Source organism: Camelus bactrianus, chromosome 10 (assembly GCF_048773025.1).
Source record: "Camelus bactrianus isolate YW-2024 breed Bactrian camel chromosome 10, ASM4877302v1, whole genome shotgun sequence".
NCBI classification, from domain to species: Eukaryota; Metazoa; Chordata; class Mammalia; order Artiodactyla; family Camelidae; genus Camelus; species Camelus bactrianus.
In genome coordinates, this window is record NC_133548.1 from 72078261 (window position 1) to 72105804 (window position 27544).

At 45.5% G+C, this 27544-nt stretch overlaps 1 pseudogene; it reads left to right on the forward strand.

Annotated features, from left to right (window-relative positions):
* The first annotated feature begins 12885 nt into the window (after positions 1-12885).
* The window catches only part of LOC123614597 (PRKC apoptosis WT1 regulator protein-like), a 43575-nt pseudogene continuing 28916 nt past the window's right edge, over positions 12886-27544 (forward strand).

The window sequence follows — 27544 nt, forward strand, 5'->3', positions numbered from 1 at the left end:
TACATGACTTTGGTCAGGACTGTTTACAGTATAAGATTAGGTAGCACTGTCCAACTGCGTGATGTGCTTTCCTCACCCTATATTGCATCTTTATGTTGTTGTGTTGATACAGTGACTTGGTTTGTGTGGGTTCCTGTGCGCTCACTGCTAGTTAAGCCCAGAGCTCTACACTCAGGCACACCGGGGGCTCCGTCAGTCTCGCCCAGCCTGAGGAAGCTGCCCCTGGAGCCGTATTCTGTCCGACTGGCCGTCGCCTCCTGCGGATCAAAAACATGCCTGGAAACAATTCCATCTAATAGTACTCAAATTTCAAGGGATGTGAATAGGGCTAATGATTATTTCATTTTATGGGGAAGATAAATATGCCATCAGTGTTGTAGTTGGGGGTTGGCAGAGAGTCTGGACATCTCTCCAGTTAGTATCAGGTGACTCCCTTGTCCTGAGTGTTTATATTAGAATATTTACCTTTGCAAGTGCCTCACCTGTATCAAGCTATTCAATCCTCATAATATAACCTTATAGAGTAAGTCCTATTATCTCCATTTTACTGATAGGGAAAAGAAGGTACTGAGATGCTAAGCAACTTACTAAAAGGTTGTACAACCATTGTACAGTGGACCCCATATTAGAACCAGAAGCCTAGATCCAGAGCCTGAAGTCCACTGTACTAAATTCACTGATAATGCTGTCAATGTTTTCATGTAAGCAATTCTGGGGCAGGGTTGATTGGGTCTGGGAGCCTTTGTAGCTTTTGCAGATTTCATTAAATAATGCCAGGTGTGTAACCAACACCTGGGTTTAACACAATGCTATTTTGCCATAGTTGCCTCATTTTTTTTTTATCCCAAAGGTGCTTCTAAATACCTCCTACCCGAGTCCTAGTCCTTTCTCTCCAGGAATAATCACTTGTAGTTTTATGAACTTAGCTACTTGTTTATGCATCCATGATCTCTAAGTAGTGTTGTGTACTTAAATCGCACATTTTCCTATTAGAGTTTAAACGTCAGGACTGGATGTCTGGGTATTAACAGTGGCAACAGTGAGAATGTTACCGAGTCCAAACTCATTCTGCTTGCCGCACACAGGCCAATAAATCGGGAGACAAAGTGCTGGGGCAAGGAATAACAACTTTATTCGGAAAGCTGGCAGACCGAGAGGATGGCAGAATAATGTCTTGGAGAACCATCCTCCTCCAATCAGAATACAGGCTCCTTTTACACAGAAAAATAGGGGAGGAGGTGTGGTTGGTTGGTGCAAACTTCTTGCTGCAGGCATTCTCTGTTCTTGCAGCTGTCCATGTGGGTCAGGCCATGGTGTCCCTGTAAACCTCCAACAAAAGGAAGGTTATTCTCTGTTTTGCAACTGGCCATCTACCTAAGTACAGAATAGCTAACATTCTTAAAGGTCAGGGCCCCAGAATAGGCTCTCTCTCCTGTGTATTTCAGGCTAAAGGCAACATTGTTTCACAAAAGGAGCAGAGCTGGCAAGACAGCCTGGAAAACAGGGCACAGTGGTTAAAACTTAAAGGAACAGATCCAATGTGGAGTCAGATTCTCTATTACAAGAATACTCAGCTCACTTAGGCAGAAACTTCTCAAAGGAGATTATACATATCCTTAGGGATAGGCAGTCACCCTTAGGAGTTAAAATAAGACACCGAGAGGCATTCATTTTATGTAAATTTTTGGAAAGAATTTTTTTTCCTGATTTTTTTTTAAATAGAGGTATAGTCAGTTTACAATGTTGTCAGTCTCTGGTGTACAGCACAATTCTTCAGTCAAACGTGAATATACATATATTCATTTTCTTACTCTTTTTCACCATGAGCTACAAGGTATTGAATATATTTCCCTGTGCTATACGGTATAGCCTTGTTTATCTATTTTAAGATCTTTACTTTTGTTATGAGTTTAACGTATATTCTTGATGACATGCCAGAGTTCTGTTGGTGAAAACCATCATAGGCTTTGAAAGCCAGTTATTTATAGTTAAGAAAATACCATTCTCTTTGGATGTAGCTGATTGTTTAAAATAGAAATTAATATTTTATTCATAGATTTTATATTTTAGAATGAGCTTTGCTTTAAAATGTACTTAATATTTCTATCGAAAATTTTAATTCCACTGGATAGGAGTCATGCAATCATTAAATTGACAGTCAATACTTTTGATATGTAAGATGGAAAAACTATAGATCACAGCATGACTACCACTAACTCTTAGTTTTCATTTGGCATTTCCAAACCACTGCTCTGAGTTTCTTGATGTTGCCACGTAATGGTCACTTTTAAATTGGCATTAGGGGTGCTTTTAAGCTGTGTATAAGTGTAACAGGAAAGAAAAAATCTGACTCCATATTAAGATCTGTTCCTTTGCCTTTAACCCTGTGCCCTGCTTTCTAGACTTAGTCTTTCCAGCTCTGCACCTTTTGTAGAATAATGTTGCCTTTAGCCTGAAATATACACGAGAGCCTATTCCGGAGGCTCTGACCTTTAAGGATATTGACAATTGCACTCACATAATGATAACAAGTTGCAGAATAGAAAATAACATTTGTTTTGTTGGAGGTTTTGCAAGGACACCATGACCTGGCCCACATGGACAGCTGCAAGAAAGAATCCCTACAGCAAGAAGTTTGCAACAACCATCCACACTCCTCCCCTTTTTAGAAGAAAAGGAGCCTTAATTCTGACTTAGGAAAGTTGGTTCTTTAAGACATTCGCCTGCCATCCTCTCAGTCTGCCAGCTTTCCGAATAAAGTTGCTATTCCTTGCCCCAAAACCTGGTCTCCCGATTTATTGGCCTATCATGCGGCAAGCAGAGTGAGTTTGGACTCAGTAAAGGAAGCTGTTTATTAGTTTTCTCTTTTTGTGTATGTGTAGCTCCTAAAAGTAAAAGACTAGACCCTTTTATCCCAATAAATTTAATTTTGTTTAAAGCAAACGCAGTGTGAATGAGCTAAAGACTTCGATAATAATACATTTGAAACCTGATATTAACTTAGGTACTTAAAATAGGTCTAAAATAAACTGGTAGACAATAAAATACTTCCAGTGCATGGTAATTAAAACAAAGAGATAGCCTGAATCTTGAAGCATAAATTTCCATTGTTTATATAGGAGTCCCCGATACATAAATGAGTACAACTGACCATTACATTGAATGAAAACGTTAATCTTTTAATAACTTGGAAGAGATAAACATACTGTCTGCAAAAGTTTGGTCTGTATCGTTGTAGACCTATTTTCTGTAATTATCAAAGAATTATTTTAAGATCTCTCTTATTTGGATATCCAGGATTAAGCTACGTAACTTAAAGCAAAATCATTAAAACCATTTTAGAACTGAAGTAGACTAGAAAAATCAGATCCTGGAATCTTGATTAAGGTGATTTGAACACTCCTTTTCATCAATAAAAAAGTGTAATTCTTGGATGACGATCATCAGTGAGTTACCAAAACATAGCATTTGATTTTAGGTTAAGAACACAGGTTTCTGGATCTTCTTTCACAGAAATGATGGTACAAATATCAAATACATTGTCTTTTGGAATTCGCCTTTGCAAAACTGACATTCTTTCAACTTTGGGCATGGTCATTTACTAGAGAAAAAAATGTTCATGTCTCCCTGGACTTTACTTATATTTATATTTAGAATTATCACTAAACATAGTATTTCTCAAAATAATTGATAAATTATAAATCAAGACACATTTGTGAAGTTATCAAAAAGAAGCGTGTTTAAAGCTATTCCACATTTTACAGGGAAATGAATCCTTTATGTCCTTAGTTCATTTATATCATATCCCAGTTACTTGTGTTACATGCTGTTTTGTGTGTGTGTGTGTGCGGAATGTACGGTATTTGAACATTTAAAATCTTAACTAATTCAGAGTTAGCCAGAAACAAAAGCTATATACATCACATCTAAAGTAATCATGCAGATATTCCATCAAGAGAAAGAACTGATTTCCTTTCAAATGGGGTTTTTCCCTCTTTCCTTCTCCTGTTAACCCCCCGAGTCATAGGAGAGTACTTCCTTTCTGTTACGCTTGAGGCAGAGCAACAGCAAATTTGTTTCAGAGCACGTGGCCCTTACTTACGAGGTACCTGGGACAATTCAGACAGCCGCTTAGATAAAAAGCTCATTGGGCAGTCATGTTGGGTTCATATATTTCAACAACATTCTGTTAGGAAATCTTTTATTGCCCAGTTTTGTTTCATAGAGTAAATAATATTTTTGGCTATAAAAAGTCATTTTTAGATACTACACATCCATATATATGTACTAACAAGCTTTCAGCCCATCATGTTCATACCTACCCAAATTGTTGCTCTGGAAAACCATATTAAATCATACATCGCTCTGCTTGAAAGCAGGATTTCCTTTTATCTTGTAGGTTCAAATATAATTTTTTTGTTTGTTAACATTTTTTTATTGAGTTATAGTCATTTTACAATGTTGTGTCAAATTTCAGCATAGAGCACAAGGTTCAAATATAATTCTTAATTAAAATCTTTAACATGGCTTACAACTCTCTGGTCCCAAAATCCTCCAGATTTTCATTTCTCTGCTTTATTCCACCACATTACACTTTAGCTAAAACTGTTCCTCACTTCTCTCCAAACCCTCAAATTATTCACTCTCTTCCTTTTCTGTCCCTCCCCTTCCCAGCTGATCGTTCTCATTTAAATTAATTGCCATTAATATTAAACGGGTTGTAGTGCTTCCTTGCAATCCTATGTCACTCCTCTGGCTCAGTCAACCAGATGACTATTTCATACCTTTTCTTCTCTCCTCCAACCTCTGATGCATCATTTTCAATCCTTACTCTCTGCTGATTGCCTTGTTCCCTGTTCCACTGAAAGCAGAATCATTCAGAAGTTCCCTTCACCACATCCACCCCCCTGGCTGCATCTGTCCCCTTCACTCTGCCTCCCCTGCCACTGGAGAGGAATTGTCAGTGCTCCTGCCTAAGTCCAGCCCCTCCATCTGTACGTTAGATTCAGTTCCTTCTTCCTTCCTTAAAATTTACTTGGGCAATTCCCACCTCTTTGACACATACATTTCCCCATCTTGACTGCACCATTCCCCAAAACACATAAACAGGTTATTTCTTTTCCCATTAAAAAAAAAAAAATCCCTTCTTGATCCCATCCCTCACCCTTATATGTCTCTCTTCCCCTTTTCTGCAAAAACTTGAGATACAAACATTATCTCCAATTTTTCTCCTCTATTAGCTCTAAAATTCACTCAAATTAGGCTTTTGCTCCATTCTTCCACTGAAGTTTTTTTTCCCCCAAGGTCACAGAAGACCTTCATATTGCCAAGTCCTTGGGACAACAGTAGCCTTCATTCTTCATTCTCACTGCTCATCTTACTTGACCCATCAGCAATATTTAACTAAATACAAATGCTCTGTGTTAGGGACTGGATGTTCAGGTGACCCCCATTCATATGTTGGAACTATGCCTTCCAATATGATCATATTCAGAGGGGGGCCTTTCGAGGGGGGTGGTGATTAGAATTCGGTGAGATCAAGAAGGTGGTGTCCTTATGGATGAGGGCCTTTATGAAAAATCATGAGAGAACTTGCTCCCTTTCTCTGCTTCTGCCATGTGAGCATACAAGACATCTGTACCCAGAGAGGGCTCTCGCCAGAACCTGCCCGTGCCTGCATCCTAATCTTGCACTTCCAAATTCCAGAACTGTGAGAAATAAGTTTGTGTTGTTTATAAGCCACCCAGCCTATGGTCTTCTGCTATAGGAACCAGAACTAGGACACCCTCTTTGATACAGCATCTTCACCTGGATCCCAGGAGACAGTGCCAGTCAAGTTTCCTCCTGCTCATTCGTCATCTTCTCTCAGCCTCCTTTCCTGATTCCTTTTATCTCCCCAAACCCTAAGTTTTAGAGGCTCCCAGGTCTCAGTCCTCAGGTCTCTCCTCTCCTCTTTCTATTACTACTCTCTTTAAATACACTGATGGTCCCCAAATCTAAGTATCCAGCCCAAACCGCTCTGAACTCCAGGCTCCTCCTCTTTCTCTACTTAAAATCCTCACTTGGATGACCCACCCACAACACATTATGTTCAAAACCAAAATCTTGTCCTCTTTAAAACTTTTCTCAGTCCTCAGTCATCTCTCCATAGTAAATATAAATTCTGTTTTTTCAAATGACTGGGTTAAAAATCTTGGAGTTCCCCTAAGTCCTTACTTTCTCTTATACCCCACATTTATAGACAGTCCATCAGCAAGTACCATTGGCCATACTTTTAAAGTATCTGTAAATCAGACTACTTTTCATTATCTCCAAAATTACCATTCTTCATGTGGAATATCGCAGCAGCCTTGTTGGTATCCTTGTTTTTGTCTATTTAACTCAAAATTTTACTTTTTAACAAAAAGAGAGAATAATCCTTTTATTTTTTTTTAATTGAGGTATAGTCAGTTTACAATGTTATGTCAATTTCTGGTGTACAGCACAATTCTTCAAACATTACTATATATATTTTCATGTTCTTTTTCACCATGAGCTACTACAAGATACTGAATTTATTTCTCTGTGCTATATATACAATATGAACATGTTTATCTATTTTATATATACCTGTCAGTATCTACAAATCTCGAACTCCCTGTCTGTCCCTTCCCACCCCTCTCCTCACTGGCAACGACAAGTCTGTATTCTATATCTGTGAGTCTGTTTCTGTTTTGATATAAATTCATTTGTCTTTTTTTTTTTTTTTTTTTAGATTCTACATATGAGTGATATCATATGGTATTTTTCTTTCCCTTTCTGGCTCACTTCACTTAGAATGACATTCTCCAGGGCCATCCATGTTGCTACAAATGGCATTATTTTATCACAAAATGATCCTTTTAAAACTTAAGTATGATTATATGCCTCTTCCATTCAAAACTCCACATGGTCTCCCAAATTTCTCAGACTAAAAACCAAAGCCATTATCATGGCTTATGGGACCTTACATTGTCTGCCTCCACCCTTGCTACTTCTTTGACCTTATCTTCTACACTGTCTCCCTCTCTGACTCTGCTCCACCTATACTGACCTCCTTTCTCTTCTTCAAATACACCAAGCAAGTTTCTTCTACCTCAAGAACTTTGCAAGAAGCTCAGAGAACGTTTCCCCAGCTATACACATGGATCAGCCCCTTACCTCCCTCCTGCCCTTGTGCAAATGTTATCTGGTCAATAAAGCCTTGTCAGCAACCTAACTGAAATGACGCCTTCTTTCGTAATTGCTATCCCCCATACCCATTTATTTTTCCCATAGCACTCATTATGCTCTGATACATTACATCGTTTTGCTGAGGTTTCTGGGATATTATCTGTCCCCTGATCCCCCGTTAAAAATCAGCTCCATGAGGGCAAAGATTGTAGCCTGTTTTGTTCATGGCTACATCCCTGTTGCTTTGCTCGGTAAGTATTTGTTGAAATACTGAACACCTTTATAGCTTTATGTTATTAACTCTTTTCTCTGAGATGTCTTGAATGTTGTTTAGCAATTTTTTAATCTTCTGTAGTACAGCATTCTACCAGAGAGAGTTCCCTTTCGTATGAAAGCAGCTTCTAGTTGCTTTTATTAAAATAATAATCACTAACACTCACATTGTGCTTACCCTGGCCTGAATGCTTTGCCTATAATAGTTACAGGCAGTATAACCACCCCACGGAGTAGGAGCTATTTTAACATCTATTTTACAGATGAGTTGACAAAGAAAGTTTAAAATACACAGTGAGTAGTGGTGGAGCCAGGGTATTTCAAACCTAGACAGTGTGGCTCTGAAGTTGGGGCTTTCAACCATAGTGCTGTACAGCTTAGAGACAGAAGCTCATTGTCAAGCAGGTCTGCAGAAGAGGTAAATAGACACTGTCATTTGATTTATGGAAGCCAGCCCCTTCTAGAGTTGGAGTCAGAGTGTTCTTTAAAAGAACTGGGTAAGTTTGTGTAAGAGTATGAATATTTGTATTCATGTATGAGTATGCGGGCATTCTAGGGGGACAAGAACTACGAGTTGATACTCTGGTGAACTAGAATGATGGGAAAGTGGATGATTCTTACTGTCGTGGTGAAGACTGAACCAGAAACAGCTTTGAGTTGTGGCAGGGGCAGTGGTTCTGCTTCCAGGAGGCAGCATGTCCTGGGCGTGGTCCTGACCCAGCCAACTTGCTATTCAGGAAATTTAGTAACTAGGCAGGTGAACCCCCCCCCCCAAAAAAAATGGCCCCAGAAAAACCTCAAAAGCTTTGGGCCCATCAGGGCAGGAAGTCATTTCAACCGAACCTGTAATTCCCTCACAAAGCCTCTGAAGAGTTTCTCTTACAGAACTGCCGTCCCCTACAGTCCTCTCTTTAGTTCTTACTATTATCTCTGACAAGTGTCACCTCACAGCAAGAACACCACAGTCACCAGCTCCTAAGGAGCCTGGAATTCTGCAAACTGACCTGACCATACCACCCTGGAGCTGCCTGCTCCTTATGAATATGCGTAGGGCAGGGGATGATGGAGCACTGAGCCCTGGAGTCCTCTCTGAGCGTGACGCTGGGGAGTGGGCGCCTCCACCCTCAGAGGATCTTTACAGCTGTGATAAGACGCTATCTTACTCCTGTAACTACAGAGATCCAGTTACTATGCTCCCAGAACAGCCTGCTGAAGCCAACTTTAAATGTCCAGTTGCCATAATCTACTTAGCAAATTGGTTTAGGGCAAAACTGAAATCCACTCCTGCTTTTGATGTATAAAAGAGGAGAGAGCCTATGAGAGATGTGGAGTGAGTCCGAACTTACTGTTCCACCTGACGGGTGGTAACGCCAAGCACAGCATTGACAGGGACCCGTTAATTGGACTCAAACCTGTGACCAGCTACACTTCGCAGCCCATCACAAATATGACCTTATTGATTTTCTTCAGATTAAATTTTAAAGCGCTGTTTCAGCATTCCCTTGCCTTGATCATAATTTGTATGTTGTTATTTCTGGATTGATATCTCTGTCTCCCCCCACAAGCCAGTAAATTCCTCAAGGATGGGAAGCATTTCATGTTGTTCTTCATACAATGCGACTTACTTATCTGTGCCTAACATTATAGAACTCTCACTGCATGCTTGATAATAGAAGGGATGAATGAGTGAGTACATGGATGGAAAGAGAATATGTCTCTTTTTCGGATGATGTTATTGAAACCAGTTACACATTTTCTCTTAAAAACTTTATCAAAAATGGTATATGGAAGGACGAATTTGTGACAGATATTTTAGGATAATCACTTTCAAAAAACATGTTTCCTTTATGCAAAGAAGGAATCTAACACACATGTTAAAGCAACTGAGTTGAATTTATGCAACAGTGGAAATCAACATTAGTGGAAACAGTACACGAGTTTATAGTCCCATTTTTTTGCCACTGAACTTGAACAAGGACTGTGACTTCCAAAGCCCCTTCTGTCTTTTCAATTCTCTAGTTCTGTGAATTTATGGGTGAAAGTCAACTACAAATATATTTCCCAATTAAATTAGTGAAAGTGCAAACAAAAACACCCCTCAAAGCACAGCGCATGTCTCTAAACAACCAAAGAATAAGAAAAATTCTGTCAGACTCTTTTGGAGATGGATTATTTTGCAATTCTAGCACCAGTCTCAGAAAAAGTATTGCTTGACTATTTGACTCATGATGGAACTACATGGAAACCCGTCTACTGTTTTTTAATGAGTTATAGTCAGTTTACAATGTTGTGTCAATTTCTGGTGTACAGCACAGTGCTTCAGTCACACATGAATATACACATATTCATTTTCATACTGTTTTTCACCATAATCTACTATAAGATATTGAATATATTTTCTTGTTCTATACACTATAAACTTGGTTATCTATTTTACATATACCAGTCAGTATCTGCAAATCTCCCCCTGGCAGCCACAAGTCTGTATTCTATATCTGTGAGTCTGTTTCTGTTTACATATAAGTTCATTTGTCTTTTTTATTTTAGATTCCACATATGAATGGTATCATATGGCATTTGTCTTTCTCTTTCTGGCTTACTTCACTTAGAATGACACTCTCTAGGGCCATCCATGTTGCTGCAAATAACATTATTTTATCATTTTTAATGGCTGAATAGTACTCCATTGTATAAATATACCACTGCTTCTTTATCCAGTCATCTGTCAGTGGACATTTAGGTTATGTCCATGTCTTGGCTGTTGTAAATAGTGCTGGTATGAATATTGGGGTGCAAGTACCTTTTTGAATTAAGGTTCCCTCTGGATATATGCCAAGGAGTGGGATTGCTGGGTCATATGGTAAGTCTATTCCTAGTCTTTTGAGAAGTCTCCATACTGTTTTCCACAGTGGCTGCACCAAACTGCATTCCCACCAGCAGTGTAGGAGGGTTCCCTTTTCTCCACAGCCTCTCCAGCTTTTATCATCTGTGGAGTTTTGAATGATGGCCATTCTGACTGGTGTGAGGTGATACCTCATTACAGTTTTGATTTGCATTTCTCTGATAATTAGTGATACTGAGCATTTTTTCATGTGCCTATTGGCCATTTGTATATCTTTTGGAGAAATGCTTGTTTAGGTCTTCTGCCCATTTTTGGATTGGGTTGTTTGTTTTTTTCTTATTAAGTTGTATGAGTTAATTTCCTTTCTGATACTTCTTCCAACCTGGGTCCAGGGGATTTTGGTTTTGCCTCGAGGTAGGAAGAAACTGGGAAAAGTCTGGCTCTTACAACTTCATGTGCTGCCCTGAATCAGGTTTATTGTCTTTGAACTGAGTTCATTTCAATTCCTCCTCATCCACCCCATTCTCCAAGTCCAAGCAGATGATCAACAAATGCAGACTTGCAGGAACAGACCGAGCCTGTTCCTGCAGGAGACAACAGAACCAGGACCCATTCCACCAGCCCTGCAGGGAGCCCCGAGTCTGCTCCTGCAGCTCCTCCTGCACCTGCACCTCCAGGCCACCAAGAGCCAATCCCAGCATCACCACCCTCTGGGGCTGAGCCGCCTCTGCAAACACCAACACTGTCCTCTCCGAATTCTCAGCATCCACACCCACCCCCACCCAAACTTTACTTCCCTTCCCCTGGCTGGATTGTCTGTAATTTCCTTTTTTTTTTTTTTTCATATCATTTATGGTATCCTCTATTTTTATGTTTTAAATATATAGTAAGAAAGTTTACCCTTTTCCCATTTTAAATTGTGTAATTCGGGAGCACTAAGTGCACTCACAATGCTGTGCGACCAGCACCAGTGTCTGCTTTCAGACTGTTTCCTTCCTTGAGTAAAAGCTTGTATCCAAAGTTCATCCCCCTTCCTCCTCCCGCAGCCCCTGACAAGCCCTAATCCCCTTTCTCTCTCTGTGTCTTTACCTATCCTGGAGGTTCCCTAGCAATGATATCATACAAGAGGTGGCCGCTTGTGTCTGCCCACATATCTTAAGCAGGGACTGTTACATTTTTTTCTTTTTATATGAAATAGCATTTTGGTTATTTGAAAAGGAAATCAAGATGGACAAAAGATGAGAAGTACAAAATGAAGCCCATTTAGTAACTCTGTGCAGCATCTCGGGGGAGGCGCTGCTGTTCTTAGTATGAAACCAGAGCCAGAGAGAGATGCTTAGCATCTCCTGTGGCAAAACCAAACCAAACAAAACCAAAAAACAAAGGCCAAGAAAGAGAGCTGGAAAGACAAACCACAGCCTGGAAAAAGAATTCCTCATGACCCGAGGTCAGAGAAAGGTTTCACATCCCTGTGGTCCAAAAACCTCTGCTGAGCCTGTGCACGAGCTCCCTGTGATGCCAGCCCACAGGGGTGACAGGTGCAGTAGGTGTTTCTTGGTCTACAGACAGGATGGCTTCTCTAGGAAGCAGGGGCTAGAATGATCCCCACTGTGCCGATGGGGGACTGGGGAGACCCTGAGAGGCACGTGGCTTGTCCAGGGTGACAGCACTACTGAGAAGGGGAATCCAGGTCTGAACCCAGCTGTGTCCTCAGAGCTGCGGCCCTGGCTGCACCCAGGCCTCCCCAGGGCTATGGGGGGTCTGAGTTGGTGTCACTGTGTGCGGACAAGGCATGGGGTGGGAAGTGGGCTGTCGGCAGCCCAGAAAGGCCCTTAGGGAGCTGTGTGTCAGGAGGAAGCTTGGGGAAGGGGACCCCAGGAAGTGACCTCACTTCCCTGGCAACAGAGCCCAAGAGAACTTGGAACCGAGGTCACCAGGCACCCACTCTGTAGAGAAGCCCCTACTCAGCTCACTTGGTTGGAGACAGAGTCTTGTTCTGCTGCGTCCCAACACCCCGAGACCACGGCCCCCGGAAAGCCCACAGCGAGGGGCTGTACCAATGGTGCTGACACTGGGTCAGGTCTCACCCCAGGCGCCTCTGGCCTTTTGGCCACAGGGACCCAAAGGTAACACAGGGAGGCCCAGGGCAGGCCCGCCCATGCCGGGCCACCACTCACATCCCACTCAGGTAGCCCCACGGCCACTTCCTGGTGGGGCAGGCATGTTGGGGGGGGGTCCTGCCTCAAGCAAGAGCAGGCTGAGGAAGGGTCAGAGGCCTGGGGGGCCGGTCACGTCCACAGCCCAGGTCAAAGCTGGCTGGCTGGGATGTGGAGAGCCGGGGCAGGGCCCTGCAGCCAAGGTGGCGCCCATGCCCTCTGGTGTGTCTCTTCCCTCCCAGGTGACCGTCTCAGCTGACAAGGTCTCAGCCTGATCTGGCAGCAGAGGGTCGAGTGGGCAGAAGCAGGAGCGGTACTGGCCAGGCAGGGCTCTGAGACCTCCGGGTCTGGCCGGCTGTTGGCCACTGTCATTGCAGAGACGGACACCTTAAGCCACACAGGAGCTGGTGGATGAGGACATCCATGCCACTTCTCCAGGTGAGGGGCTGCTACACCACACTGTCGAGGCCCAGCACAGGCTCCAGGTGAGTGTGGACACAGAGGGGTCCACAGAACCATGGCCCAGAGATGAATGGGGCAGGCCTCCTGCCCAGACACCACCCAGGCCTCTCCCCAGGGTCCTGCCTGGGGCTGACAGGCAGCTCAGCACCCCCAGCTCCGACCTGGAGCACCGTGCCCACTTCACTGTGAGTCAGGTGGAGGACCAGGAGCCTGCTGAGGCAGAGCCCAAAGGTGAGAAGGGCGGGGCTGGGTGCATGTGTGTAGCTGACAGAGGCGCGAGGGTTGGGCCACACAGGGAGGTGTCCCCAGAGACGGCTGTTGGCACCAGCACAAAGACTGGCCTCAGACCACCTGTCTGGGAGAATGCAGTCACACAGTGCATCCTGTGGGCACTTCCTGGGTGGGACTTGTCTCGAAAGCTCTGGGAAGATTTGTCCTTGAAAAGGCACATGGACAGCAGGCAGGTGGGTAAATTGCTCCTCTCTCACAGCACAAGGACTTCCACAAGACTTAAAGTTGTCTTCACTTCCAACGGATCCAGATCCAGAGGAGGCGGGGGCAGGGGAAGACGCCAAGGACAAAAGAAATGAAGAACCCGATCCAGCAGGAGATGCATAGCAAGATGAGAAAATACCACGTCAGCAAAGAGGAGCTGCACCTGCTCCTGCAGCAGACCCAGGACCAGGTCTCATGCCACCAGGCATGCAGGGAGCTCCTCAACCTGCTCCTGCAGGAGACACAGAGCTGGGTCCAATTCCATCAACCTTACAGGGAAATTCTAGCCTGGTCCCACAAAGGTGCCAGGACTCGGTGATACCCCACCAGCCATACAGGGAGACGGTCATCAAGCTCCTACAGGAGGCCCAGACCTGGCTCCAATTCCAGCAGCCCGTCTTTTGCAGGAGACCCTTTAGTTGGTCCCATTCAACCAGCATTGCAGGGAGATCCTGAACCAGCTCCCGAAGGAGGCCCAGAGATGGGTCCCATTCCGCCAGCCCTGCAAGGAAACCATGAACCTGCTCCTGAAGGAGACCCAGGACTGCATCCCACTGTACCAGCCAGCAGGGAGACACTGAGACTGTTCCTGCCAGGAAACACAGAGCCAAGTCACATTCCACCAGCCTTGCAGGGGACCCCGAACCTGCTCCTGCAGGAGACCCACAGCCCGCGGCTGCAGGAGACTCAGAGCTGGGTCCAATACCACAAGCCTGCAGGGGGACCACAAGACTGCTCCATCAAGAGACTCAGAGCCAGGTTCAGTTCAACCACCTTTCAGGGAATCAACAAACCTGCACCTGCAGGAGATCCATGACTGGGTCCACTTCTACCAGACTGGCAGGGAGACATTGAGCTGGGTCCAATTCCACCTGCCTTACAGGGAGACCCCAGGACTGCTCCCACAGGAGAACCAGTAGCCCTGCAGGAAGATCCAGGCCCTGTTCCTGTGGGAGACCCAGGAACGGGTCCAATTCCACCAGCCCGGCAGGAATAGTCTGAGCCTGCTCCTGAAGTAGACACAGAGCCGAATCTCATTTCACAAGCCTTGCAGGGAGACCCCGAGCCTGTTCCTGCAAGAGACACAGAGATGGGTCACATTCCACCAGACCTGTCAGGAGACCTGAACCAGATTTTGCAGGAGACCAAGAGCTGGGTTACATTCCACCAGCCCTGCAGGTAATACCTCAGCCTGTTCCTACAGGAGACCACGGCCCAGGGGCAATTCTATCAGCCTTGACAGGAGAACCCCGGTCTGCTCCTGAGGAAGACAAAGGACTGTGCCCTATTCCATCAACTTCACAGGGAGACATCTAGTCTGATCTGCAGGAAACATCGAATCTGATTTGTGGAAACACAAAGCAGTGTCACATTCCACCAGCCCTGCAGGGACACCCTGAGCATGTTCTTTCAGAAGCCCCACACCGGGGTCACATTCCACAGGCACTGCTAGAAAACCCAGAGCCGGCACCTTCAAGACACCCAGGACTGGGACCAATTGGAACAGAACTGCAGGGAGACCCTGAGCCTGCTCCTGCAGGGGAAACCAAGATGAGTCCTATTCCAACAGCTCTGCAGGGAGCCCTGGAACCTGCACCTGCAGCAGACCCAGGAGCGGGACCAAGCCCAGCAGCCCTGCAGGGAGACGCTGAGCCAGCTACTGCAACAGACCCAGGGCTGGGTCCAATTCCACAAGACCTGCAGGGGAACCCTGAGACTACTCCAGAGCCGGGACCAATTCAACCAGCTTTGCAGGGAGACCCCAGGACACCTCCTACAGGAGAAACAGAGAAGGGTCATGTTCAAAGAGCCCTGCAGGAAGACCCAGGGCCTGCTCCTGAAGGAGAACCAGAGATGAGTCACATGCCATCAGCCCTGCAGGAAGACAATCAGTTGCTAGTCTAATTCTGCCAGACCTGCAGGGAGACCCTGAGACAGCTCCTGCAGGAGAACCAGAGTAAGGTCATATTCCACCAGCCCTCAAATGAGTCCCTCAGCCTGTTCCTCTAGGAAACCCTGAGCTGGTTCACATGCCAGCAGCCCTGCAGGATGACCCTGAACCTGTTCTCGTAGGAGAACCAGAGATGGGTGCAATTCCACCAGCCCTGCTATGAGGGACTGAGCCTGCTCTTGCAGGAGACCCTGAGACGTGTCACATTCCAACAGCACTGAAGTGACACACCCAGCCTGCACCTGCAGGGGACCCAGGAATGGACCAATTCCACTAGACATGTAGGGAGACCCCAAGCCTGCTCCTTCAGGGGAACCAGAGATGCAACATGCTCCAACAGCCTTGGAGGAAGACCCAGGGCCTGTCCCTACAGGAGACCCAGGAATGGGACCAAACCCAGCAGCACTGCAGGGAGAACCTGAACCGGATACTGCAGGAGACCCAGGACTCAGTCTCACTCCATTAGCCACACAGGGAGACCGTGAGCCCACTGCTGAAGGAGACACCGAGTCGGTCCTATTCCGCCAGCCTGAAGGGAAAGTCCAAACCTACTCTTGGGGAGCAAGAACTATTGCTGGATTCCAATCGACCATCCCTGCAGGAAGGCCACAAACCTGCACCTGCAGGAATCCCAGGTTTGGATCCATTTCCACCTGCCCTGCTAGGAGACCCAGGACTATGTCCCATTCCACCAGCTCTGGAGGGAAAACCTGAACCTCTTCCTTCAGGAGACCCATACCCAGGTCATATTCCAACAGCACTGCAGGAAAACCTGAGTCGGCTTCAAGATACCCAGGACTGGAACCAATTCCACCAGCCCTGCAGGGAGACCCTGAGCCTGCTCCTCCAGGACACCCAAAACTGGATCCCATTCTATCAACCCTGCAGGGAAACAAGAAGACTGCACCTGCAGGAAACAGAGAGCAAAGTCACATACCACCAGCCCTTTAGGAAGACCATGAGCCAACTCCTGCAGGAGACCAACAGCCTTGTGACATTCCACCAGCCCACCAGGTAATCCCTCAGCCTGCCCCTGCAGGAGACACACAGCAGCATCTAAGTCCATCAGCCCCCGAGGGAGACCCCGAGGCTTCTCCCGCAGCTCGTCCTGCACCTGCACCTCCAGGCCACCAAGAGCCAATTCCACCCTCTAAGGCTGAGCCGCCTCTGCAAACACCAACACTGTCCTCTCCGAATTCTCAGCATCCACACCTGCCCCCACTCGGACTTAACTTCCCTTCCCCTGGCGACGTTTATGACTGGGTTGTCTAATTTCTTTCTTTCTTTTTCTTCATGTCATTTATGGTATCCTCTATTTTTACATTTTAAGTTTACGGTAAGAAAGGTTAGCCTTTTCCCATTTTAAACTGTGCAATTCGGGAGCATTCAGTGCACTCACAATGCTGTGTGACCAGCATCACTGTCTGGTTTCAGACTATTTCCTTCCTTAAACTAAAACCTTGTATCCACAGATCATCCCCCTTCTACCCTCCCCCAGCCCCTGACAAGCCCTAATCCCCTTTCTCTCTCTGTGTCTTTACCTATCCTGGAGGTTCCCTAGCAATGACATCATATAAAAGGGGGCTTTTTGTGTCTACCCACATGTTTTAAGCGGGGGCTGGTGAATTTTTTTGTTTTTACATGAATTAGAATTTTTGTATTTTGAGAGGAAAATCAGATGGACTAAAGATGAGATGTACAAAATGAAGCCCTTTTAGTAACTATGTGCATCATCTCGGGGAGGCACTGCTGTTCTAAGTGTGAAACCAGCACCAGAAGGGAGATACTTAGCACTTCCTTAGCACTTTGGTGGCAAAACCAAACCAAACAAAACCAAAAAACAAAGGCCAAGAAAGACAGCTGGAAAGACAAACCACAACCTGGAAAAAGCGTTCCTCATAACCCAAGGTCAGAGAAAGTTTTCACATCCCTGTTGTCCAAAAACCTCTTCAAACCCAGTGTTCTCAACAGAAACAGAACACACACAAGCAGTTCCAACAAGAGGCAGCGAAGGTGGCCAGTGTGTGTTACAGGTGCTCGACCTCTCGGGTGAGGACACAGGCAGACGGACACACTGCTGGACAGCACTGGTCACCATCTCACTGGCAGGTCTTTAGCCTGGTGACAGCCAGCCCTGGTGATGTGAGGATGCAAAGGCCCCAGCAGGTCTCCTGGAAGGAAGAGTGACTGGACACTCCTCTCTGGGAGAACAGGGTGCAGGACGCATCAGTGTGCCACAGGTGCATCCCTTCCTCAGAAGTGCTGGTCCTTACAGTTCATCCCACTAAAATTCTTCCACAATTTTTCAAAGATGTCTTTCAAGGGTGTTCATCACAGCCCCGGGTGAACTTGTAGGGAATTGGGAGCAATACTTATGTTCATGGAACAAGCGTAGGTTCCATCAGTTCTGGTTCACATGGACAAATGACTGATGTACAGCTGGAAAAGTGAGTGTGTGGTCTCTACCTGATGTCAGGGGAGCCCTCAGGTTGGATGCTTGTCGATCCACTGTCTGCCTCCAGGATGCCATCTCTCTGACCACGTATGTGTCAAGTCACCAGAGGTGTAAATGAATCCTGTGGTGTGCAAGAGACAGAGACAGCGATAGAGACAGAATGAGACAGAGGCTGATGAGCACCAAACCATTCATGGCGGTCACTTCTGGGAGTGGGATTTGCAAATCTCCACTCTTCTCCTTTAGGCGATGTTTCAATTTTTTTTATGTGTATGTATTGCTTTACTAATTCTAAAGGATTAAAACCATATGTTAATTGGGATCCATTCATTTCTCATCTATGGAGTAGTTAAATGTCATTATTTCTGTTTTAAAATATTGGTTACAGGGACAATAAGCATTGATGAGAGTAAAATGATAAATTCTAAAGAAGTAAGAATCAGGTAAAGAACAAAATCATTTGGTGACTGAGTCACAGGCCAGCTATATGGCAGCACATGGCAGGGTGGGGACAGGTTTCTCCAGGAGGTTGTGTATGTTCTGAATCCACATCCAATAGAAGCAAGGAAAAAGTACAAGGCTTGTACACTGAGAACTACAACAGCTTGTTGGAGTAATTAAGAAAGACTTAAATTCACAGAAAATAATCCCATATTCATGGAGTAGAAGTCTTAATTCTATGAAGATGGCAGTATTCCATGAACAGATCTAAAGTTTCAAAGAGTCCCTCCCCAAATCTCAGGTGGTCTTCTGCAGAAATTGACAACCAATCTACACTTCATGTGGAAAAGGCAAGGGGCTCAAAAAAGATCAGGGAATCTTGAAAAAGAAGAACCAAGTTCAAGGTATGGAAAGTCAGGCTGAACCCATGGCTGGTATAAATACACTTCCAGCTGAAGATAACCTGAGATTCAACAGATGCAAAAGGGAACCCTTCTTGGAGCCCCCCTTATCTGAATAAATGTAGAAAATTCTGAGAAATGACCAGCGCCATCAATTCCCTCATCAGTGTGGCTTCTAATCCCAGGAGAGAGACCGAGAGTAAACCTGCCATAAATCCCTTCTGCAAGGCGGTGTGTGAGCCTGAAGAAGATGCAAAAATCACTCATCTGTGTACTGGCAAACATTACCACAAATGTTCTTATATCCCCTTGTTTTCCAAAGAACCCATCTGTCTTTCTGGAAGAAGCCTGTAATAGAAGCCAATTCTCTCCTCTCCCTTTGTCCCATTAAATTAGCTTGATAAAAAGCCTTTAACTTTCACCATTGAACATGGTAGTTACTTTTCTGGTTGCCTTCTGTGTGTGCAGGAATAAACCGTTTCTCTCATTCATCTCCTCTTTACTTCTGTGGGCTCTCTGGGAGGGACTCCAGATGATGGGGACCTGCTCTTTTCTCACCTTCTTTACTGACATCTTTTGGTCCATGGTTAAGCTCTAAAATGGCTCACTGGTTTAGAGTCACTTTTGGAATATGTATATCTTTGGAGACCCCCTGGGAGGGAAAAAGGGGTTCAATACTGCTGGGAGGATTTACTGGTCATCCTGGCCAAATGCCTGATGAGACAATATTTTCAAGGTTTTTAAAACAAAACCTTTGTTTTAAGATTTTCACCCTAAATCAAAAATCCTTTTGATACCTCTTAGATGATCTAATCGAAAGACAAAGAAGAATCACAGCTAGCCTAAGAGCACCTCCTTAACAAAGCACAGAAATCAGATTTAGAGCAAAAATTAAAATCCATTTACACCACCAACCCTCCCACCCTTTTGTAGACTGTCCTCATGTAATCTTCCAGACAGCCCCCTGGAGAAAGTCCTTACCTAGATCGCCAATGGCCAGACCCTTTGCCTGGACCTCGTGCTCATTTTCAGAGCTTGGCCCAGCAGGTGGCTGGTCCCCAGGGCCTGAGAGGGGCTATGTGTGCGGCCTTCCCTGCTGAGACCCACCAGGCTGAAAGGGAACTGTGCGCTCTGAGGGGGAGACAGAGCACGCTGAGCCTCTGTGGAAGGATCTCTGAGAGCATCCCAGAGGCACACAGCTCTAACTCTGGACACAGGAATCTTTTGATTGGCATCTTTGTTGGAAATCTCCTCCTTGAGAGAAAGCAGCAAATTCAGGATGGTGAAGTTGGATGGGCAGGTCAGTCTCTTGTAGTTATCACTAAGGAGAGTATGCAGTTCTCTCAAGAATTTAAAACAATGATTCTTGCCTTACTACCTCATCTAGAGAGAAACAAACATGGCTCTAAGAGTAATTCACAGCCCACCCACCCTTCTTGTGGATATTAGCATCTCTACTTGCTTCTCTTCTCAGGGCACTGGAGAAAGAAAGGGTTGCCCTACACCTCTGACAACAGGAAATATGCCCTAGAATTTCTTCTTTTAAAAGGCTTACATCCTACCTCATTCATTCCCTTCTGACAGCAAGAGCTGTTTTCTCCAGGTCCTGAGAAGCAAGTCTTTAAATAAAAACATCCAATGAAATAACTGTAATTTGAGGGTGCCCTGCTTTTAATTGTGCTTCTTAACTCCCGTCACAAAATAGGAGACATTTAATTCTTCACCTGATAAGTGCAATGAAAACCTCTCCCCTCCCTCAACCCCTGGCTGCCAGCCCCTCAACATCACAATGCTTTCTTCCTCTGCACACCCAGCCATTGACAGTAACTTAGTCCACTAAAATCGGCACTTGAAACTGGAAGCAAAAGACTAATTATAGACAAACTGAATATCTTATCCACTCAGATTGGCTTTAAAAAATACACCAAGATGACCACATGTCACTTCCAAAAATTCCTTTGCCCAGAATTTAGTCTACAGCCTCCATAAATATTGACATATCAGGGCAAATCTAAATTTTGAAGGTCTTCTCCACAAATATCAGTACAAACCTGCAGCTCTCACTAAGCAAGTAATCTTTCTTATTCCATCTACCAGAAGCACAGTTCAGAGCCTACTATTTTCTATAAACAGCTGATTTTTGTATTACTCAGTTTTACTGACTCATGGCTGAGATTTTGGAAAGAAAGCTGTTATATGTATTTGCATTTGTCTGTATTATGTGTACTTTTTATTATGGGGGGGGAAGCCCACAATTATGAACCTACAAGGGTATGGGGAAAAGTAGTTCTCCTCCTGTACACATGCAGTGAAATACTATGGGGTCAGTTCAGAATGGAAAAAATAAGACGTAACAGGAAAAGAAAAGACTTTGTCTTGGATGTCAAACTGGTTAAAATTCAATGAACTTACAAGTTTTGTTTGTTTGTTTGGTTTTTAATGAGCTCAATCGCGTACTGATGCAAAATCAGAACTCGGCTTTTTTAAATCTCTTTTAAATTGACTTATTTTTTCAGATTGTCTCCTTTAATAAGGAATTATAAAAGATTTCTCTTTGCCCTTTGAGGAACCTGCCTAGGAAACAAGGATTGTGCATCTTAAAATAACTTCCTGTGCTTCCTGTTGTCTTCATGGTGTCCTTGATTAGAAAAGGAAGCCAAGCTTTCTCAATACTGAAAGAGCTATGTGGGTCATTTTTTTAAATTTTTTAACAAAATATTACCTTCTATTTTTGTCTTTTAAATCTTTGATTGTCCCTTTGGTTAAACAGATAACTAAGTATTATTTCATAGTGATCTGTGATTCTATGTAATCAAATGTTCAGAGTTTGACATTTTGGACAACTTCCTTAAATCAATTCTGAAATAAAGTTTTATTGACTTTGAACTGACTGAGATTGCCCAGAGGGCTCCTGGAAAATCTCAAAAGATTTGTTCTCTCAACTGGTAAAAAGAGAGATGTTAAACAAATTAAGTTTCCTTGCTGTGCTAAATTATGTCAAATCAGAAGTGATGTTTATGAAGGAGGAAGATGGTGGTGGAGTTGCACATTACCCACGAGGAAATTAAAATGGAGCCAGAGAAAGCGATCCATCAAGAGATGATGTGCCCACTGTGGCTGTGTGTCCTCGCCACCAATAATGGCTCCCACCATGGAACGGACAAGTTCTCCTGCTGACACGTACAATCCAGTGAGCTACAGACCTACACTTGGTTGAATGCAACCTTGAAGGAACTGACTAGTTTAGTTACCCAGGAGCTAGAAAGGGCACACTGTTCACTTTTGCAATTGTTCTATGCAACTCAAAAGACTCAGCTATCAAGGAGACTGGCAGCACCATGTCTAGGATGACTCCATAAACCTGTGGTCTCAGAAGTTCCAAATAGGAGATCACTTTGACGTAACAGTCACCCTTCTAATTGGGCACCACCGCCTTCTGACCACATGAGATCCTACTGTATTTTATTTACAATTTCTTGGGAAAAAAGAAGCAATGATTAACCTTCTTTAGTTTATCTCTTTGTGGACATATGTTATTAGTATGTGGTTCTAAAGTTGTATGAAACTCCGAGAAATTTGTCAGTGTCTTTGCTGTTCATGATAACATCCTGTTATAATGCTATTAGTCGTAATTCCAGTTATTATGCCAAAATGTTACGTCACAGAAACAACAAAATTTCCTTGCCAATTGCATTAAAGTGAGTTCTCCTCAGGCCTTTAACTCTGACCGTCTTAAGCCTCCTGTCATTCAGTTATTCATTTACTCTGATGCTCTCTGAAAGCCCTTACAGTCAGCAGCAAGCCAACATGCTTCATCACCCATAAGAAATACATAATTCTGAATCTAAGTCCATCCTCCCTTTCTGAAAGTCATCTGTCCAAAAGAGTTCCTAATTCTCACCAAGAGGACAGTGAAGGCATTTATGGAGGGCAGGGGCTTTGATTGGACCATTTCTAAGATTTCCAATTTGCTGCCTTCAGCCTGATCCAGGGGATATCAATTATTTTGCCACAAATATCTTTTACAATTGACCATTTACAGAAGGAAGCCTTTGGGCTTCTTACCACTGGAGCAAAGAGCCAGGCTGACCACATACCTCTGCACAGTGGCCAGCTGGTCGGTCGGGGCAGCCTGGTTCTGTGAAATGGGGGGGGGGGTCCTTCCTGCTGGAGATGTTCTGATTCAGAGTGCTCATGGGCCGCCTCCTCTAGCTGGGAAATGGAGACTTTTTGCAGATGTAACAGAGGTAGTGGAGAGCACCATCTGGACCCACTGACCCAAGTCTCACGTCTGGTGTGAAAGGAGAAACAGCACGTGCTCTGTCATCTCCTTCTTCATTCAAAAAACACTGAACATTACCAACAGTCTTGTGTCAAGCCCAGAAATGGCGGTCTGCTTACTTTTAATCTGTGTCTGTCTTATTCCCAAAAGTCCTCTGAATTTCAAGCCTCTGTTTTACGGGGGGGGGGGGGGGGACCTCAAGGCCCAAAGCGGGTGGGACTTACCTAAACATCACACAGCATGGAGGGGCGGTGGGCTCCGGAGCTGCTGTCACCGAGTCAGGTCTGAGTGTCCGCAGCCAGCGCAGCATGCTTGTGAAGTCCCGTCAGCGCGAGAACCGGCCCTGCCGGGCAGCAGCCAGAACACACACAGTTACAGGTCTTTCCTCAGCCTTCCCCGCTGGTGGGTTCTGGGTGGCAGGAAGCAGCAGTGTCCATGGAGATGTGGATTCTGGTTTTGATGTGTCTTTTGTTTGGAGTCTGGAGTTCCACATCTGAAATCAGAGGACAATGCTTGTCCTTCCTGGTTCCCTGTTGCCTTCCACTGACCTTCATCCTGGAGGGCCCTGCCTGCTGCCCTGCCACACTCCCCACTCGGCCCCAGTGCCTCCCTGGTGTCCTTCACATCTGGTGTCCCCTTTGCCTGGCTCGGCCATCCTGCTGAAGGAACATGTTATTCATTGAACACTTCCCTGAACATGTGTTTATCCCATAATGGCTGTGTTTAGATGTCCTGCTGGGCTTCAGGAATTCAGTTGGGAGAGTGGGAATTTACCCAGGGGCTCCAGGCACTCATCCAGGGGCTAAGTATTCTGAGAACTGAAGGAGGAGCAGGCATTTTGTAGGCCATGTGAGGGGCGAGAGTTGTGCAAAGGCCCTGAGGTCGCCAGAGGGAGGCACTGTAAAAACTCCATGTGAGTTCAGGATGGGGATGGTAGCCATTCAGCCCACTGACTCAACCAAATTCTGCCCTTTCCCACCCAACTGCCTTCCTGGGCTGACTTTACACTCAGAGGGCTTGAGTCTGAATCCTGGCCTGTCACTGCTTTTTGCTGTGTGACCTGGGCCAATGGCTTCCCCTCATGAAGCCTCAATTCTCTCATCTGTGAAATAGGGGAGAGGCTGTGAAAACTAGGAGAAACCCACAAGGCTTTGGGGAAGTCTAGATGGAAATGTGTAATGCATCTGAAATGCCACTGTGATCAGTACTCAGTGAGTGTGCACTTCTATTTCCTCCTGTTAGAACTATTATTACTCCTTTAGTTCAAAGCTAATATGATAGAAACAGCAGAGGCTAGAGGGTAAGGTCACAGGCTTTGTCATTAAGCTTGGGAGTCAAGTAACTGCCAGCTCCTCCACCTGCCTGCTGTGTGACTTTGAGCAAGTTGCTTAACTTCTCTGAACTGCGTTTTCCTTACCTACAAAGTGAGGGGGCTAATTCTAAGAGAGCCTTCATGTATGTGCTCGTGTGTATTGGCATAAGGACGGACTGCACATGTGAAACCGCTCGCCCTGGTTGTCCTGGGACAGTGGACGTGGAGCCGGATGGACAGGGAGAGAAGCAGGCATGGGGAGACTGTGAGCTTGCTCCTTGCACACCTCTATTCTACTAGATTTGCTCCAAGGAGCATGCATTCCTTTTGTAATCACAACGAAAGCCCCAGAGAGTGGAAAGGTTAAATGAAATAAAGGTACTAGCTTCATCCTAGGGTGCAGTGAGGATTAAATGAGTTAATGCCTGTAAACTGATCAGAATGTGGTCTGGTGTGTGGGAAGTGCTCAGTAATGATAGTTGCTATAGTAATAAGAATTTTATTACCATCGCTGTTACTTTTCAAGCAGCTCTAAAGAATCATTAGCATCTGTCACGTAACTCTGAGGGAAATGAGGGTCCTCTTTAATACTGGGGGTACGGGGTACCAGGAGGCCCAGAATGCTGAGATCCCCCTGGTCCAGGTAGGAAGGTGAGAAGCCCTGAGCAGTTCCGCGCAGCTATGTGCCCTTAATCTTGTGAACGGAACACCCTTCAAAGCCTCAGGAGGCCTGAGGGGCAGAGAGGGAGTGGCTGAATTGAAACTAAGCCAGAGCAAAGCACTGGAGCCTGCCACTGTGACCTCCGGCCCTCCTCCAGCCCGGACAGGTGACAGGGCAGGAGACGGGCCTGCACACCAACAGGTGGGATTGCTCCTGTGGGCCCCCGGGTGGCTAGGTGGGGGGCTGCTCATGGGCTTCTCTCTGCCTGCAGGCTGAGGCCCCTGAGCACCGGCCCAGGGAGAAGCAGGGGGACTTGGTTGTACTGTTATGATGAACAAGGCCTTCAAAAAGCATGTAAGCATTTCGCAGAATGGGTCTTTGTAGACATTGTTTGCATAACAAGTGCCCAAATTATCAAAAACAGGGAAGAAACTGCACGTGAGGACAAGCAGAGATTTCCTAGAAGCACAGGCCTTTCAGCATCTATTTCAAGTTTATGACAGCGCCTGTGTGTGAGGGGCTCTGGGGAGGTGATGGGGAGGAAGCGGGGAACAGCCTTGGGCTGTTCAGGGGACGGGGCTGACCCACGCCTGTGGGGCCTAAAGCAGAGAACCTATACAGCTTTGGTTGGTGCTTAAAAAAACAAGATGAGAACCCAGAATTATGTGTTGGATCTAAGAAGGGCCTGGACAAGTGAGGGGCCTGTGGTTTTAGCCTTTGTAGCTTCCCAGGAAACCTGCCTTTGGTGAAGAGTCAAACTCAGGGTTTTCATAAGAAAACCTCTGCCATCATGTCTGCTCTGTCCCAGTAGGCAGTGTGCCCTTGACCCGGGCACCTCTCCCCTAGTGTGTGACCTTGACCTGGCCACCCCTCTGGACTCCCACGACACTGTGGTGCATCTGAAGGCCATGTACACGTGTAAGAAAAAGACAGCAACACTGAGGACTTCCTCCCCAGGGAGAGAAGAAAGGCATGAGGTTTATCAGAGACTGGACTGTATTTAAATGCTCTTGGCTTACATTCACTTAGGCTACTTACTCCCTGCCTAACACCTCTTCTATTTTTATCACTTCAAAGCTAACTGCGTATCATGCAAAGATACCAGTAGTGTGGAAATCCCCCCCATCTGACTGGAGTAGTCCTCCCCTCTGTGGGCTGCAATTCCTCAACCCCCCCATGACCCCAAATATTCTGGCCTGGACTGCGTGGGCCCACACACCAACAGGTGTGTGTGTGTGTGTGTGTGTGTGTGTGTGTGTGTGTGTGTGACCAGGCACACTCTTGGGGACTCTCTTTCTGGAGCCCTCTTCCCTCCTTAGTTTGTGCTGAACACACTGACACAAAGATGCCTCAGTGTCCAAGCTGGTGCCTTGCTTTGATGGCTTTAGTCCTAGCTCAACTGTGGTCCTCCCCCATCAAAATCAAGTCAGCTTCAGGTCCAGCTTGACCCAGGGTCTCATATTATGCTAACAGGAGTTACCTTAGCACTGCTTTCCATGTTGGCCTCGCTCTTTGGTCAGTTAGCTGCATGCAGTGACCCTGGCAGCCCTCCAGAGGGGAGAGGGCTTCTCATCCACAGTGGTTCTGTTTCAAGTCCAGGCACGGGTTCCTGGGACCAGGTCACATGTAACCTCGAGCAGGTTACTGAAATGAAAAGGATGAAATCTGTTGATTGGCCAGATCTGGGTTATATGCCCATCTTTTAATTCTGGTATTATAGAGAGTTAACGGCCCCCAAACCACATGGACTGAAAAAGGCTGGGGTTGAGGAGGGGAGTGCTTCACAGAAAAAAAAAAAAAAAAGAGAGACAGTTGGCAAAAGCTGAGGAGACAGAGGGCAGGCAGGAATAGCCATCACAGGTGTCCATCACCCCACCCAGGGCAGGGGAACATCCTGGGAACTGAAGGGGTAAGTTCACCTCACACCTAGTGGGACACCCAGCTCAGAACCCTTAAGAACCACACATACATCAGGGGCTGTGGAGCCTGGAGCTGAGAGCCAAATGGGACAGGGCCTGAGGCAAGAAAAGCAGAAACAAGCACGTCCTTCCTGCTGGGGCTGAGGCCTGGGAGGCTGAGGTCTGGGCAAGGGCACTGGTGCCCAGGGGTGTGTCAGCATGGAGGACAGACCCTGCCAGGAAAGATCAGGCAGGATGAGGGCCTGTGGGATGTTCTCTGGGGAGACTGTTAGAAATGCAGCATCTCAGTCCCCACCCCGGACCTCCTGCAGCAGAATCTGAATTTTATTCAGCTCCCCAGATGATTCATGTGTTCTGTTCATCCAAAGGCTCATCCCTTGGCTCTCAGCGCTCACATTCAGGGGTGGTGGGGCTTAGGGCTTCAGTCAGACTTTCTGCAGTGCAGTGCGGCCATGTGTGTGAAGGAGCCTTAGACACATTCATAATCTTTAATGGAGCCAATATTTCTATTTCTGAGACTGTTTCTGAACAAAATCACCAGGTACAGGGACAGAGAATGTTATGAATGGAGATGTTCATTGCAGTAGTATTTATAATCAGAAACTACTGCATACCCACACATAGGAAAGGGTGAGGTAAAATATGGCATCTTATACATTGGCTGTTACATTACTGTTTGCAAAACTGTTTTTAAAGAAATCTA